This window comes from Terrapene carolina, unplaced genomic scaffold (assembly GCF_002925995.2).
Source record: "Terrapene carolina triunguis isolate 2854851 unplaced genomic scaffold, T_m_triunguis-2.0 Scaffold85, whole genome shotgun sequence".
NCBI classification, from domain to species: Eukaryota; Metazoa; Chordata; order Testudines; family Emydidae; genus Terrapene; species Terrapene triunguis.
Window position 1 is genome coordinate 6,635,148 of NW_020664436.1, and position 17,287 is coordinate 6,652,434.

General features: G+C 54.2%; 1 protein-coding gene across 4 annotated transcripts in view; it reads right to left on the reverse strand.

The window, feature by feature from the left end:
* Window positions 1-17,287, reverse strand: part of SLC29A1 (solute carrier family 29 member 1 (Augustine blood group)) — a 54,231-nt gene that overhangs the window by 12,901 nt on the left and 24,043 nt on the right. The window contains exon 1 of one of the 4 annotated variants that reach the window (XM_024193773.1): window positions 7,309-7,468. The exons of the other annotated variants lie outside the window; for them this stretch is intronic. The gene's annotated coding sequence lies outside the window, so the exon portion shown is untranslated. Of the gene's footprint in view, window positions 1-7,308; window positions 7,469-17,287 lie in introns of those variants that run through there. 4 annotated transcript variants of the gene reach the window in all.

Sequence of the window (17,287 nt, forward strand, 5' to 3'; positions counted from 1 at the left end):
CCTGGGTGAGCTCCCAAAGGGCGGGGATCAGCAACACTCTGAAAGGGAACGGTACTTGCACAGATCTGCCTCCCCTATGCAGAGCCGCCGCTCCGAGCTCGTCGAAACGGGAAGGTGACTTGCTCAGGACAGGCTGGGACACAGGGCAGTGGGGTTGGAGGCCTGAAGCCCCTTCCTCCTGCAGGGAAGCCATGCCCTGACATTGGCCCTTTCTCCCCTGGGTGAGCTGAGCTGGCATTTTTCCCAGCTCCCCAGTCCCCTTTGCCTCAGCCAGGCATATCTGTTCCCCTTCAGTTACATGCACACCCAGGAGGCCTGGCTCCTTGTCATAACTATAAAGGGAAGGGTAACAGCTCTCCTGTGTACAGTACTATAAAATCCCTCCTGGCCAGAGACTCCAAATCCTTTTACCTGTAAAGGGTTAAGAAGCTCGGGTAACCTGGCTGACACCTGACCCAAAGGACCAATAAGGGGACAAGATACTTTCAAATCTTGGGTGGGGGAAAGGCTTTTGTTTGTGCTCTTAGGGGGTTGTTCGGTCTTGGGACTGAGAGGGACCAGACATCAATCCAGGTTCTCCACATCTTTCTAAACAAGTCTCTCCTATTTCAAACTTGTAAGTAAATAGCCAGGCAAGGCGTGTTAGTTTTACTTTGTTTTCTCAACTTGTAAATGTACCTTTTACTAGAGTGTTTATCTTTGTTTGTTGTACTTTGAACCTGAGGCTAGAGGGAGGTCCTCTGAGCTCTTTAAGTTTGATTACCCTGTAAAGTTATTTTCCATACTGATTTTACAGAGATGATTTTTATCTTTTTCTTTAATTAAAAGCCTTCTTTTTAAGAACCTGATTGATTTTTCCTTGTTTTTAGATCCAAGGGGGTTGGATCTGTATTCACCAGGAGTTGGTGGGGGAAAGGAGGGGGATGGTTAATTTCTCTTTGTTTTAAGATCCAAGGGGGTTGGATCTGTATTCACCAGGGAATTGGTGAAAGGTTTCCTCAAGGCTTTCCAGGGAAGGGAATTAGCTTTGGGAATGGTGGCAGCGGACCAGATCTAAGCTGGTAGTTAAGCTTAGAAGTCTTCATGCAGGCCCCCACATTTGTACCCTAAAGTTCAAAGTGGGGAAGCAGCCTTGACACTCCTCCATTCCAGGCTATGTGGAGTCGCCAGCCCAGCAGCGACTCCAGGAGGGGCAAATACCCCATCTCCAGACAAGGGGAGTGCCCGGCTCTGGCATGCTCTAAGCTGGTGCATATCCCCCACCCCCTTTTCTCTGCCACGTACTCTGGAGCAAGTCCCCCTCCCAACCCCTCTTTGGTACCAAGTGACAAGAACTTTTAGGCACCTGCTCCAGCCACGTCTGCGTCCTGCAGAGACCCGGCCCTGCTTTATCCCCTTACACCAATGGCTCTTCAGCCCTGAGGACGGATCCATGAGTCTGGGGGAATCAAGGGCCAGCTGGAGGGTCTGAGCATAGGCCAATCCCCTCCTCCCACAGAGGCTGCAGGATTTGCTGCCCCATCAGCAGGAGCAGCCTTAGCCTGGCCCTTGCCAGTTTGGCCTGTTACTACATTGGGCACCTCCTCTTCACACGCAGTGGGCATGCTCTGGGCGCCCCCGTCTAGCTCACTCCCCTTTGCAGATCGCACAACTCCCCCTCTGGACAGGGTGGAAGTGCAATCCCCTTTGTCGGTTATGGGGCGCGGCGTAGTTACCCAGTACATCTCACCCACTTCCTCCTGCCAGGGGCCGCCTCCCAGATAGACAGCGCCCAGCCACAGCTGGGACTGCTCCTCAAGGCTCCAGCATCAGTCTAAGGGAGCCCCAAAATAATGGAGAGCAAACGGGAAAGCCACTGTGTCTGGTGGGAGAAACCCTACTCAAGGCGAGTTCAGCTCGGGGGCACGCGAGTGCGGGAAGGAATTTGGGAAGACCGCTACGAAGGTGGAAGCTGCTGCACCAGAAGAGACTAGTGGGCCCATGTGCCCAGCATCCTCTGTCCTTGCTGAGCTGGATCAGATCAATGGGCCCATCTAATCTGATGCCCCCTTCATGTCCCCTGCTGCACTGGCTGGTCCCAGTACTTGATGGTGCAGAGAAAGTTTAAAAAAATCCCCATCATGCACCTGGCCAGGTGTGCAACCCTCTCCCCAGCCAGCTGACACTGTGAAGCGTGACAGCCAGTTGTCCTTAGGTCAGTGTGCAGAGAACTGCAAGTGTTCTTGCTGCACATCCTGCTCCCCAGCCAGATCCATCCTGCCTCTGCTGGGAGGGGAGTCCACGCCCCCCCCCCCCCCCCCCCCCCCCACGGGGGCCGGGGCCCCCCCCCCCCCCCCCCCCCACACTGCACAAGGGGCCCAGGGCAACCGGATCCCTCCTGTCGGGAGAGTTCCAGTGGGGCTGAGCAGAACCTGGATCCCAATACGCTGCCTGATAAACTCCCTGACAGAGAGACACGCCCCTGCTCCCCCACCACACCTGCACCAGAGAGGGGCTGATGGAGAGGCCGAGCCCATGCACACACCCGGGGCTGACAGAGCCAATGGAGGCTCTGGCAGCCCCGTGCCCATTGAATGGGAAGGCGTGTCTGAAGGCAGCGGGATGGTGTTTCGCCTCCCACGGGGGTGAGTGCCGAGCCCCTCCTGGTCATGGGGGCTGCGTTGGAGCAGATGAGTCGGTGTCAGCTGGCGTCAGGTCAGGTCACACGGAGCCAAGGGAAGTGAGGAAATGGAGGATTTCGCGGAGGGGATAGCGTGTGAGCAGTACCATAGGCTGCCATCTTCAGGATCCCAGAGGAACGATGGAGCAGGGCAGCACGGCCCAGGAGCTGGGGAGTTTGCTGGTGTGGGAACGGCTCTTCCTGACGGTAGTGCAGCTGCGGTGAGCCCGCTTGCAGCAGCCTCGGAAAGCCCATCTGTCCCACTCACATCACACTCCTGGTTCAGTTCTGCTGCCCTGAGCTGGTGGGTCCCCACACACTCCTCTCCCAGGACCCCTCTCTCTGCCCCAAGGGGGCCACTCATTCCTGTTTCCCTGCTGACCGTGAGCCCATGTCACTCTGGGAAGGATGAGGGGGCTTCCTAAGGGAAGATGCCAGAGCTGCCTAACCCCATGATCTCATTTTGCTAAGTGCCTCCATTTCTTTCCACAGAGTGCTGGCTTATTGCCAACACACACAGCCCAGTGCTCATTACTCCCAAATACCTGTAATGCAGCCAACCCTTACAAGCAACCCTACAATAACAAACCAGAGTGAGTGACCCAGCCTGTGCCGCCTTGGGCAACCCAACACCAGTGCCCTACAACCAACCAGCGTATGTAGCCCGGCCTTCACAAGCAACCCTGCGAGAACGCACAGCTGGGCTAAGAACGCCTGCAAGAGACAGCTGCTGGGCCTGCACTCCCTCTCAGAGGATACATGCGCCTTCATGGATCGCGAGATCCCCCGCACATCAGGGAGAGGAAAGACTTATTTCAAGGTCATGGCAGAACAGCTTTGTGACAGTGCTGCAGAGCTTAGAAATGAAATCTCCCTGCAGGGGAGGGATGTGGGAGCCCTTGTAACAAGCCATGCTGCTGCTCCCTCTTGTGAATCCACTGCAGGGCTACCTCTGACAAACTGCATGGCCCTTTCAGGGCTTCAGGACAAATGGGACGGCATGAGCGTTCCACAGTCAGTACTTTGACCCCAGCACCCGCTGATAATGGCTGTCAAGGACATTGTTCCCATAAAACGATCAGGACAGGACAGGCCTGGATGCCTTTCCTGCCCTTATCTATAGATATTCCCGATGTCCCAGTGCAGGGGCTGACTTGAAGGGACTCCATCTGAGTTCACGCCGCCCTTAGGGGAGTGCCCATGTACGCTTTTGATACGGATACAGTGTATATATGGCAGTTGTACATTGAACGCAAAATCTCACTGATGCTGCACTATGGTATATCTGAGATTTGACACTCCCACCCGGTTCCCATATGGACCCTAACCTGGCTGCTATTTAAGCTAACGGGCAATTGGGCACAAGAACATATGGGCATCAACTGACCATGAACACATTTAGGATGGCAATTAGAAGAAGGTTTCTAACCCTCAGACAGGTGAGGATCTGGAACAGCCCCCCAATAGGAGTTGCAGGGGCAAACAACTATCTAGTTTTAAGAGCGAGCTGGACAAATGTATGCGTGCGATTGTATGATGGGGTTGCTTGTGATCGAAAGGTCAGGGCTCAGCAGCCTTGGGGCTCCCTTCCAGTTTATGTCTTATGTTCCTAAAAGCTCTTGTTTCAGGGTTCCAGCTGGCCACCCGCAGGGGTCAGGAAGGGATTCCCCCCTTCCTACCAACGTATTCTGGGAGGGTTTTGTTTTTTAAATCTCCTTCCTCTGAAGCATCAGGGATGGCCATGGCCGGAGATGGTTCATTGCGGGGGGAGGGTCAGAGCTCTGAGGTGGCACCAAGTGCTCTCTCTCTGGTACTTGCCCCACATGCTCACTGTCTAGCCAATCGCCATATGTGGGATTAGGAAGGAATTTCCCCCCCCCCAGGTCAGATTGGGGGAAACCCTTGTTTTTTGTTTTGTTTTTTGCCTTCCTCTGCAGCATGCGGGTCACTTGCAGGATTATCTGGGTATATCGCACTTAATAATTTCCCTGCCATTGCAGGGGAACTCGGGCACTGGTGCACCTCGGTCCCTCCTATCCTCTGCCTGTGGCACATGACAGTCTAGTCTCCTGTGGGCTTAATACTTTGGTCTCATTTCGGTTGCTGGGTGGTGCTGTTGGTCTGAGATATACAGGAGGTCAGACTATCATGACCTGGTGGTCCCAGTTTGGCCTTCAACTCTAGAACTAATGAGGCTGTGGGCACACTAATTTGGAGCTGTCTGGCCTGGTGAGGGTCAGGTCCCTGGTAAATGCAGGTTTTTACAGTTAGCCTCTTGTATTTCTACACCACAGGCAGAGGCTGTGTGCACAGAGAGCTGTATGTGTGTGTGCGCAGGGGCATGCCTGCACACGTTTGCACCCAGGGGATGGTGTGTCTCATACTGTTCCCAGAATTATGACAAACCCTTTGTTTCAACAGTCACCATCAAAGAGCTGATGAGGAAACAGCCACAGTTTCCAGTCATCATCTCCCCTCCTTCCTGAGTTCCGTTTTCAGACATCCTCTTCCACTGCTCACTCGAGCCCAGAACCTTGGGAACCCCACAGCGACTTCCCACAGGCTTCCAAGCCTGAGACTCTGACCCTCCCTGGGAAGAGGCAGCAGGATCAGGGCAGTCTCTGAAGGGCCAGTGCCTAGAGTCTCTGCTCCATTGTTACAGGGGCTCTGTATGCTGGGGCCAATAAGAGAGCAGAGGCAGTTGGACACCAGGCTCCCCCACCCTGCTCGAGTGTCTCTAATCGGGGCAGTGATGCCTGCTCTCTCGCCCCGGCAAAATTGCTGACAGTCCTACGACTCTCATTCCAGACATGCACCCCCTTCCTCCAGGTCAGGGACCCTGCAGCAGCTCCTAGCATTGTCCACAGCCATGACCCTGTCCTGTCCTGCTCCATTCTCACTCCCCCATCTCTTTGGCAGGGAGTGTGAAATCAGCCAGCCCTGAAGGGGAGTCATAATCCCAGCACTTGGAGTGAGAGGGTGACCCGAGCCCAGCCCCTCTCAGCCACCCCATCTGCAGAGCCTCAGGTGGGAACTCTGCAGCCAGTGGAAACTCCCCGAGGAACAGTGTGTGTGTGTGTGTGTGTGTGTGTGTGTGTGTGTGTGTGTGTGTAATTACACACACCTCTGTAGGTGTAATCACACACACACACACACGGATATAACGCGACCCGATATAACACTAATTCGGATATAACGCGGTAAAGCAGCGCTCGGGGCGGGGGGGGGCTGCACACTCCGGTGGATCAAAGCAAGTTCGATATAACGCGGTAAGATTTTTTGGCTCCCGAGGACAGCGTTATATCGAGGTAGAGGTATATATATATATATATATATATATATATATATATATATACACATACACACACACACACACCCTATCTATCTATATAGAAATATAAACAAGGTGTTTTATATCTTTCTTAGCACCCAGCTCCTTCTTATCTCAGCTGCCCAGAAGTCTGGAGGGGAGTGGGAAGGGAGTGTTTCAGGGCTGGGATATGCCTTGACTTACATACTACAGCCCACTGCACCAGCCACTTCCAAAGCTAATGAGCGCAGCTCCTGACACGATGCGGGACCTGAGCTAACCTACCCGGTCAGTGCACTCCCCACTACTTGAGGAGCCAAATGTAGCCAGCTCCCCAGGCATCTCTGACCCAGTTTGACTCACCCAGCCTGGACCTCACTGGAATCCCTCCTGATTTACACTGGTGTGAGAGGAGAAACAGACCTTCCAGGGAGAATCCAGGGTTGCAGTACCAATGATCACAAACAGCTGTAAGTGGGTGCCTGGAGTAAAGTCATGCTACTGACACTGATCTGGCAGCAGGCGAGTGTGGAGAAAGAGTGTAACACACATGCTGAGGGGCTCGGTTGGTTGCAGCAACTAATGGATGAGCACAGAGTAAACTGAAGAGCTGCTTTATCTTAAACCCACCTGTTAGTTACTTCTCCTGCCACACACTCCCCGCTTAGAGCACAAGACAAACTCCTTTCAACCCCCACCCCCAATGCCAGATCAGTCCCAGTCACACAGCTTTACCAGGGCATTCGCTCCCACCTGCTTCCCGACCATTCCACACAGTTCTGCTAGAAGTGGCCCTCGGGCTCAGAGTCTGATCTGAGTTGTACAGTAAATCCAGCCCTGAAGGGGAGTCATAATCCCTCATCTGGAGTGACTTCAGAGGTACCCTGCTGTAGCTGACAGCACAATCAGACTCTGTGTGTTTACACCAGACTAAAGAGTTTTCCCATGAAAAAGAGAGAGCTGGCCCATTGAGTGTGGGGTAAGTTTTCCCTGCAGATTGGACTTCTAGGATCCCTGCCTACAACCCCTTACTAAGTGCCCCCATCCTGCCAGCCAGGTGCTCCCGATAGCTCCTTCATGTTCTCTGTGCCCTGGGCACTGAGCATGCACCCAGCTCCCCCAGAATTACACACATTTTGGAACAGTTCCTAAGAGGCTAACATATAAAATAGACCATTAGAGAGACTCTCACAAACACAATTCCAGCCACTTAAATAACAGCACAAACAATGCTGTGTTCTCACAACAGGGGGAGAACTCAGCCCCCATGCTCCCAGCTCCCTTCAGCTGCAGCAATCTCCCAACGCCCCCCGCAGCATGTGACAGAATGGAAACTGACCTGTTGTCTAAACCCAGCTGCAGACCTTAGATCCTACAGCTGGGAACAACTGGCTGGTTCGAGGTGCGGATCCCCCTTGCCCCAGCTGGTAAATCTCTCTTTGTTGTCAAGAGGGCAGGTGGGTCTCTGTCAGTCAGGTCGCTCCAGACCCTTCAGGCTGCACTGGGCAGAGACTCCATGGAGCAGCGGCTCAGGGAGGTGCCCTAAAGGCCCTGTGGCTGGTATCTGTCCCAAAGCGGGAGGGGCAGATAAAAAGAACTGACCCAGGGCCTCTTTCTGAGAAAAGATGAAGAACTCTCCCCTGACAACCTGCTATGTCAGAGGAGCAGAGATAGGCCCTGACCCATGTGCTTGGCATCCACACTGAGAACAGCTTGTCTCCCCACTGAGATGTCACACAGGGACCCCGATTACTTATGCCGCTAGAGATTCCCAATCACTTCTGGCGATGCAGGGTGTTAGGTCCTGTGTCCTGGCCTCAGCCCAACTCTAGCAAGTCCATTCAGTTCCCCTCACTCTCCCTTGCCGTTTCAAACAGATACTGAATTCCCGCATCGCTTCCTGGCTTAAAAAATTGTGCCATGTCACTGTGCACTGTTAAAAGGCTGCCACGCTCCACCCCAACAGTGGCTGCACTGGAGCAATCGGAGAAACGCTCTGTGTGTGTGAAGGAGAGTGTTGAACGGAGGTGAAGCTAGTGAATGGGGTGGGGGGCACTGTTTCTACACAGGCAGTAAATCTGTGTGCATTCTGGGTGTCCAGAAGTCAAGGGTCTGGCCACTTGAGTGTAACGCAGTAGGGATACAGACAGGTTGGAGGGAGGGACCTGGGCCCCGGGGCCAGAGCAGAACTCTGGCTAACTATCTCCACAGAGTTAGCCACACACAGGTTGTCTCTGCTCTGCTCCAGACTCACTCAGGGAGTCAAAGGGCTGGGGTGTGCAAACTGCTAGCCTGCAGAAGGAAAGATCTATACACATTTGAACAAATTTGCTGACGGGACCAGTTTTCTCCCCTAGAACCTACTGTGATGGTTCTCGGGGTACCCAGAACTTGGCACCCCCTGCCTCCAGAGCAAAGGAGTCTTGCCTGTGGTAGCGAGGTATTAGCTCCCTGATACCACGAGCCTTCCTAGTTAGTACAGTAGGTTTTCCCCTAAGTTCAGTCTGTTGCAGAGTGGGCTGACTTCAGAAGAACCAGGATCCAATCTTTTATGAAACACACTCGCTCAACAAGACGTGTTCTCGGTGAAGGAATGCAGAGGAACTTTCTCCACACTGTGATAGAATGAATCAGAATTTTGTTTTCATTCACAGACAGGGTGACCCCATCTGTTGTATTCTTCCTTTTTACCTCCAAGTGGTTTCAATGTTTATAGTTTGTCTTTGATGGTTTTCCAGCTGCTGCAATCGTAGAAAATTGAGAAATATATGACAATCAGCTAGGCAGAGCGTGGGACGAATGCTCCCTTCCACTTGAATGGGCCATCACCAAGATGCATGATTCCCTGCGGACTCATTTTTACTCCAAGACCATAAGGCATAGCTTTCAATATAGTTACATTATTCCTTAAACATTACCCGGACACACAATGGTTATAAGTATTAAGTTACAAGCATCCAATAGAGACATCACATGCTACCCTTCATGGATAAACACCCAGAAAATGGTGTCTGAGGTGGAGTGAGTTTGTCAGGTATGAGACAGGAGTTGTTTGTAGAGAACAGCGAGCCCTCTGTCACAACGACCTATTCCTACCCAAACCCTAAGATCACCAGAACTAGGACCCTGGTAGGTCAGAACAGGCTTCGGAGAAATTAAAAGTGGTTACCACAGCAGTAACAAAGCAGAGCCAAGAGCAGCTGATTGTAAAATCCCCAGGAAGGGAGGGAAGGGGGTTGGCCCTGCTCAGAGAAGCAGATGCCACTGAAGTGTCCTAGGAGATGCAAGCCAGGTCACTGAGGGTTTACAGAAGGAGGCTCTGCCATGGAGTTAATATTGGTCTATTAAATATCCAGTGCCCGCCCAGCATCCAGAACTGTACCCAGTGCTTAAGTGTTCAGCCCTGTGTCCCATGGTCCTGCTTCCAAGACAGCACCATGCTAGGCAGCAGTCAGTCCCAGGCCTTACTTGGCTTTCTCCAGAATCCTAACTAACCTCCTCCTGCTGAGCTGTCACAGGCTGACACTGCCCCTTTGGGGCACTGCGGGGCCAGTGCACCTGAGCCTCATCAGCTCATTCCAATTAAAAGGCTAGGGCAGCACTGGGTGCTATCAAAGATCCGGAAGAGACCCTGAGAGAAATATCTGGTGAGTCAGGGCTGCCTGGCAGCACCGACTAGAGGAACAAGGGAAGAGGCAAGTTAGCGCTACCAGAGCCTGTATGTTTGGAATCTGGGAGAGGACTGAAGGCGGGAGAGCAGCAAGAGAAGGTTGCTGGCTGATGTCCCCAAGCCAAAGAGCCAGGGCTGGAGGCAGGAGGTGCAGCAGCAGCATCGGGAGCTGCCTGTTGGCTCCAGCTGGAGCTGGGGACAAGGGAGGGTGGAAGGCAGAGGAGCAATGGAGGGGCCTACCCACTGCCACCTCCAGGGCTCGAAAGCTCATGCCAGAGGAACTGTGAGAGGGCCAGGGAGAGTGAGGGATGCTTCCCTGGCAAGGATGCTGCCAGCAGAGAGGCTGGGGGGTTCCTGCTGCGAAGAACAGGGGTTGCACCACAGGAGGAAGGGCTGTCCTGGCTGTCCTGGCAGAGAGACAGGAGGAGTGACAGAATCTGGGTGTGGCGGGCAACGCCAGGATGTAGTATGTGTTACGTCCATGGCTGAGAGGATGTGTGATTTTCAGGACAGCTTGCACTAGGGTGATAAATGGACTATGGTTTGGGACTTTTGATAATAAACTTGCCCCAAGGAAGGGCATTATTGTAGCAAGAGAACCTGCATTGGAGCTCTTGGGTTACCTGAGAGAGGGGGATGCTAAGGGCAGGCCACACACGTCACACCATGGCTTGCCACCCGGGGGTGCTGCAGACAGGGCTGCCTTCTGATACTGGCCATCAGTGGGAAAGGGAAAGGTGGTACTGTACAGCGGAACCTCAGAGTTAGAAACAGCAGAGTTATGAACTGACCGGTCAGCCATGCACCTCATTTGGATCTGGAAGTACGCAATCAGGCAGCAGCAGTGACCATACACACAAATACTGTACAGCACTGTACTATGTTCAACATAAACTACTAAATAAATAAAGGGAAAGTTTAAAAAAATAAAATAAAAGACTTGACAAGGCAAGGAAACTGTGACTGTTTCATTTAAATTAAGACGGTTAAAAGCAGCATTTTTCTTCTGCATAGTAAAGCTTCAAAGCTGTATGAAGTCAGTGTTCAGTTGTAAACGTTTGAAAGAACAACCATAACATTCTGTTCAGAGTTACAAACAAACTCCACCCCAGGTGTTGGTAACTCAGAGGCTCTACTGTAAGTGCTGAATGGGGGAGCTGGAAAAGCTTGTTCAGCGGTAGTGCTGGGAAAGCCTTCATCCAGCATAGTCGTGGCAGAGGGGAATTCCACACTCCTGCTTCCCTAATGCGCCCTGATCTTCACCCCTTCGCAGATCTTCTCCCTCTTTCCCCATGCCCCAAGAATCCCTGCGCACACACATTCCTTGCTCTCCTCCCTGCCCTCCCACACCCTTGCTCTCCCCACTGATCCCTGCCCCAGGGCCTCTTTGCTGCCTGTGTGTTTGACACTAGCATTGAACCCCCCATTTTCACACACCCTCGCCCCTGCAGAGTCCTGCAGTTGCTCACTATCCCCCAGTTCACCAGCCTGGGCAGCGACAGGGGTGGGGTGGGGAGGGAAGGAGTAAATTCCCCTTCCGGGGCAGTGTGCATTGGAGGCGAGAGGTCCCTGGGGGTGCTGGGAGAGAGTGGGAACGAGGGGGTGGATTCCAACCTTGTTGCTTCACTCTTGGCGCCAGGGTCTAGGCTCAGGACAGAGTCAAATCAGGGAAAGAAACTAGGGGCAGATGGGAAGCTAGTGTGGATTGGCAGAGCAACCGAGAGGGTGCCTGGGGAGACAATAACCTCCTGCTCCTTGGGAACTGGGCCTGTTCTGCATAGCTACTATTCAGTGGGTCGGGCCCCGCCTCTACTGATACTCAGAGCAGCCTGGGCCTTCTTTGCCTTCAAAGGGCAGGGGTGGCTGGTTCCAACTTGACAATTTCTAAGCAGCCTGGTGCTAGCTTTCCTCAGGTGCCCATCTCCTGTGTTCGTGTGGCCAGTGCGGCAGCTCGGGGAGGGGTGGGGGGAGTTGGCTGGGGGGCTGTGAGCGGGGGGGGGGGGGGGGGGGCAGCGTTAAAGGTGCTTATATTCTCCCCAGGGGAAGTGCCCGGGAGCTGTCAGAGCCAAACACACTCTGACAAGGAATCTTTCTGCTCCCCAAGAATAAGTCACATTTCTGTGGTTCCTTTCATAGAGACAGGAATCACTCGCCCATCACTGAGACACCGCTCCAGAGGTGGCTGCGTTTATGGATTTGTTCCCTCTCGCTTAGAGGGGCCATGTTTGCTGGGCCCACTTCTCCCTGAACATCATCTCCAGGTGGAACTACAGTGCTAGGGGCAGCCCGGTGGTGTTGGAACAGCTGTGCTGAGCTGGCTGTAGGCTGGGAATTGCATCCCCCTCCCCCAGGTTAAGCTGCTAAGAGCTGCCCTGAGCTGGGCTCGGGCTAGCAGCTGCCATTCTGTGGCTCTTAAGATAACATTCAGAAGCCTAGGGCAGCCAGCAGCCTCTCCCTGGTGCTCACCCTTTGTGCTCCCCGACTCTGGCCTGTTGCTGGTTTAGGCCTGTAATTCACCCCCAAGCCTTAGCTGCCCACAGCAGGTTGGAGCCCAGCTCCCTGGGGAAATACAGAGTGAGGGTTGCCCTGACCCTGACGGCAAGGGGCCACTTGCAGAGCTGGGGGCTGCTGCACTTATGCAGCTCCTCTCCCCCTCCTTGGTGAAGGTGTAGCTCCCACTGAGCTATTTCTACTACCCAGCTGCTCCAGCTTAGCTATTTATAGGAGGCCGCTGGACTGGGGAGCCCACGTGAGACTTGCAGCTGGTTCCAATTTAGTGGTGGAGGGGGAAATGCAGCCAAAACAGCACAAAATGTTCCGTGGGCTGACCATTACCATTTCCCCAAGTTGCAAAGATTTTGGGGGGGGGCGGGGCTGTGGGGCTCTTCCTAGGAGCTAGGCTCCCTGCTCAGCTCAACCAGCTGTACCCAGCGGGGTGTCAGGTGGCAATGAGGCTGGGATTTTCTGCCCTTTCCGTCCTTTCCGCCAGTCACGGCCAGTTCCTAGCATGGGCGTGACAGAAATGCAGCAACTATTTTGGGCCCCAGCCTCCAGAGACCAACTGGCCCCTCCCTCTCTACCAGACAGGGACAGAGCCCCATGCAGCTGGTGCTCTGGGAGGGAAAGGGACATGCCTGTGTTGTCCCCATATTGGGAAGCGGGGCAGGGAGAGAGGTAGAGATGGCAGAGGGAGGAGAGGCTTTGGGGCTGGACTGTGGGCCTGGGAAATGCGGGGCCCTGCTCAGGGCTGTTGAAGTGGTGTGGCTTTAGTACCAATCCCTAGTGCTCTCCAGCAGCAGATCTGCTAGCAGTTTCCAAAGGCGATCAGGGTATTCTCTCCCTTTTACAGCTGGGAAACGGATGCAGGGAGGTGATGTGACTTGCTCGAGAGCTCTGCAGGTCGGTGGAGATAGAACCCAGGTGCCCTGAGGCCCAGGTTCCATGCCCTGGAGGTCAGCTGCATTTGAAAGAGGCTACCCTGGTGTTGACTGCTAGCTCAGCTTCATCAGGTGGGCAGGGGCATGAGACTTCAGTGCCAGGGAAGGGATGGGCAGGTGCTACATGGGCTGGCCCTGGAGCTCTGCTGGTGCCCCTCAAATCTGAACTGCTCTCTCCCACCGTTCTACTTTCACTTCTGCTCTCCAGAGCGACTATTGTGTCACTCTGACTAGTGAGAAGGGCAGGTGGATGGGGGAAGAATAGGCTGAGCACTGCAAACTCATCTCACATGTGACCCGAGTCAGAATTTGAATCCAGCTCTGCAGAGATGGAAGGCCAGTGCACTAACTCATCACCCCAACTTCCCAACCCTCTCCCCTCAGCTCTCCACCTTGCACCCTGACTTACATCCCCCAAACTCTGCTACAGGCTAATCAGGAGTTTCTCTGCACTGGACTTTGGGGTAACAGCCTGATGCTAAGGGGCCATTCGCTCCCCATTCTCCGGGACTGTGATCATAAGTCCACAGATCTGAGATGGCAGGAGAGATATGTGTCACATGGCTGGAGCAGGGGTGTCCCTGGCACAGGCATGGCCCCAAGAAGCATATGGTGAGTGGGAGTGACGCTGTGGCCAGTCTCCTCACCCCAGCCGCACAGCTGGAATTAGGAGGGGAGGCTTTCCTGATAACATGCCCTCCCCAAAACAGCCCCCGCCTTCCCCCACCAGCTGAGGGGGATCCCTGGCCTTGCAGGCCACATCCTCCCACGCTGCAGGCACCTCATAATGATGGGGCAGAGCCCTGTCCCCAGCCACAAGGACTGGGTAGCCCCAGGAGATGCTGATCTTCAAACCCCATGGCAGAGAGCGCTCACATGATATGCAGCCAAGTACCACTGCCATGGGGCACTGCCCACAGCCAGGGGGCTGGCTGGAATGCTAGCTCCACCCCTTCAACACAATCACACCCACGGCCAACTCCCAGGGGGTCTCCCCGCACCCCTAGGGGCATGGGGCGAGATGGGACAAGCACAAGGACCAGCAGGGTCACTGTGAGCAGTCAGAGGTGGTAGGGTGTGTCCCTGTGTTTAGCACAGTGAGGCCCTGACCTTGAGTGGGACCATGGATAGCTCTGCAATACAAATATTGAGATGCCTGTTGCTGGGCCAGGGCAAAGCAGGTAACCTGTCCCCCCTGTAGCTAGATACCCTCATGCAGTCCCCCCGCCCCCCACTACTGGTTGTCAGTCAAGGACCAGCTGGGACAGCACATGACCCTAAGTTCTGGGTTCCCAACCTGGGACAGCTGGGGATGGATCGTCCGGGGTGCTGTGCACCCACAGCTCCCATGTGCTTTAACTGGAGCTGTGGGTGCTCAGCTTTTCTGAAAATCAGGCCCTAGCCCTTGTCTCAGGAGGGACACCCACAGCTCAGTGAGGACATCTGAACACAGTGGCACTATTTGCTTATAAGCTCTTTAGGGTGGGGACTCTGTCTCCTCCCGCATCTCCCACAGGAGAGAGGCACTACTAGCCAGACGCACAGCCGCAAGGCCATGAGCCCCTCCCTTCTGGGGAGGGGGCCTGAGCAGGCCAGTCCCTCCCTGGGCACAGGCTGACCCACCCGGAGATGGCTCAGAGTCTCACTACAGCCTGTTCCAGAGTCTTTACTGTCTATACGTGTTGGAATGCTTGTGGGCTGGGATGACTGATAAAGGGCCCATTGGCAGAAACCTGCCTAATGAATAGCTTTCTGGCACACGCGCTAGTGGGAGCCACCAGGGGATTATTGTCTTTGTTTAGACAGCAAAGTGATTTAGTGGGGCTGGAGTTTATCTCTGTTGAAAGTTCCTTTCAGCCCCAGACACAGGGTTTACAGTGGAGAGTAACTGACAGGAGGGGATGGGGCCCAGCCTACCCCAGCTCTGGGAGAATCAGAAATGGCTCAGCTCAGTCCCCACTTCAGGTCCGGCCTTTGCCCAAAGATCATTATTGCTCCAAAAGCCAGTGCGGAATCCTGCTGTCTACTGCTTCAGGGCAGCCCTCCTGGTGTGACAAGGGGTGCCGGGAATAACAGAGGGTGGCCACACCAATGAGATCATCATGCGTTTCAGCTGGCTGGCCCTGGAAGAGCGCCAAGAAATGATCCCCCTCCAGCATGCACCGAAGCCACGTTAGGGTAGGCTACACTTCCTACAAAGATCCCACAGGGGCCTTGACTCCAGCCTAGAAAGGAAACTGGCTCACACGGGTATTGGCCAGTGTCTGTCTAGACGGGGCTGGGGTGAGGAGATGCCTCAGTCGAGTGGCCTGGATTGTACTTTATGGGAGAAGAGGAGGAACAAAGACTGTACTAGAGCCACAGAGGGAGAAGGTGCCAGAGCCAGGCTAAAGGATCAGCAGCTCCTGGATCTACTTCCTGTGCTCTGCCCCCCAGACCAGGCTGCTCTCTCACTGTACTCCAAGTATTTGGAAGTCAGTTCCTGGAGGATGGACCCACCACAGGGACTTGCAGGGCTTGGTTGGTGTCAGCAGCTACTGGCAGAAGCTACATTCTGCACCAGGCTGCAGCTCCAGCTACATCAGCATCAGAGGGACCCCATCAAATGGAATTGATAGTGAGGCCCTAGCACTGGGGCTGGCCATCCCCTCACTCCCCAGACAGAGCCCCTCTCTGGGCTCGCAATTCAAAAAGGAGAAATCTCTCTCTGCCCTTCAGACCCAGCAGCCCCACGGAGAGGAGCGGGAAGGTTGGCCAGAGAGCAGGGCTCTCAGTGGAAAGTCTGCATGAGTTGAGGCTGAGCAAGCCCAGAGGTAGGGCCTGGTGAAAGAGCAAGGGGGAGCAATCTGTGCCCTGCAGCCTCCCCTCCCTCTGCCCAGGAAGAGACACCAGCCCAAGTAGCCACCACCCTGGGCAGGCTTCAGAGACACATCGCTCCCTCTACCCAGCTGGAATAACAGCGGCATCCATTTCCAACCAGCTTTGCCAGCAGTGCACCCAGCAACCACCTCCTTTCCTGCCACCACTGGGGACAGGGGGATCGGGCGGTGTTTAAGAACACACAGCACAACAGGCAACGAAGGAGAGTCCCACTTACAACCAGAACTGGAAGGGAGACTTTCGAGAGACCAAACTGAATTGCCTGAATTTCAGTCTGGGCAAAACAGCAGGGTTAATAATGCTCCTCTTCTTGACAGAAATGCCTTGAGATCTTTAATAAGCACAAATGGTCAGGGCCCTCGGCAGCATGGCACACCCTAACGTACACTAGGGTATTGAGTTCCATACTTTGAGAAAGCCTGCCCCATAGAGTCACACCCATGAGTCCTCCTCCGCCTACAGCGAGCACTCCTTAGCATCTGAGAGCTGATGGGGTTGTGACTGTCAGAGAGAGAGAGAGCTGCCGACTTATTGCAGGCACCAAGTAAGGGATGGGAGATCCCATAGCACTAGGCGCTCCAAAAAGAATAAAATCCTAGTGTAATGCACAGAGCAATACCATGGAAGTACCACAGCAGCTGGCTTCACCAGAAATGGCATCAAACTCACATCTGGATTCTGATGCAAGACATTCTAGGAAGAAAAAGGCGTTGCCTTCACCCTGGCGCCAGAATCAGACGCAGCTCGTTGGAAACCAGAACTGGCAGCTCTCCTGTGCTCCCAGCTCAGCACAGACCAGGAACAGAGGGCCAGGATGCGTCTCCATGGTCTAGAAAAATTCCCCTGGAGAATAGTTATGTGTCTCACAGGATGGAGTTTCTGTTGCTTCTCTAGGGAATCTCTACCACAGGCTGGTGGGGGAGATAGAGACATGCTGCAGCAAATCCAGAGGCCCCTGGGAGAATCTCCATCTCCTCTGGGTGGGGATCTCAGGGCGAGCTGTTTTGGAAGGCAGACTCATGGAACAGAAAGTTCCTGTTCCATCCAGCGGTAGGGACTAGACCGTCCCGCAGCAGCACTGCGTTATCTGGCTTCCAGGGTGGATGGAAACAGCTGGGCTCTGCCTGTAGTAGTTAAACAGGGTGAGCTATTGGCGCGCACTCAGATCTCACTTCCAGCTGGAACAGTGCAAGCAGCCGGAGAAGCCAGGCAAGGTGGCACAGTTCAGATTCTGTGCCGGCCTGCGAGGTCTGTGGCAAAGGAATTAACTCACTGTGGAGAAGGGTGAACTCCATTTTAATTCTGGGCTGGGGTATGAGGTTAGGACAATG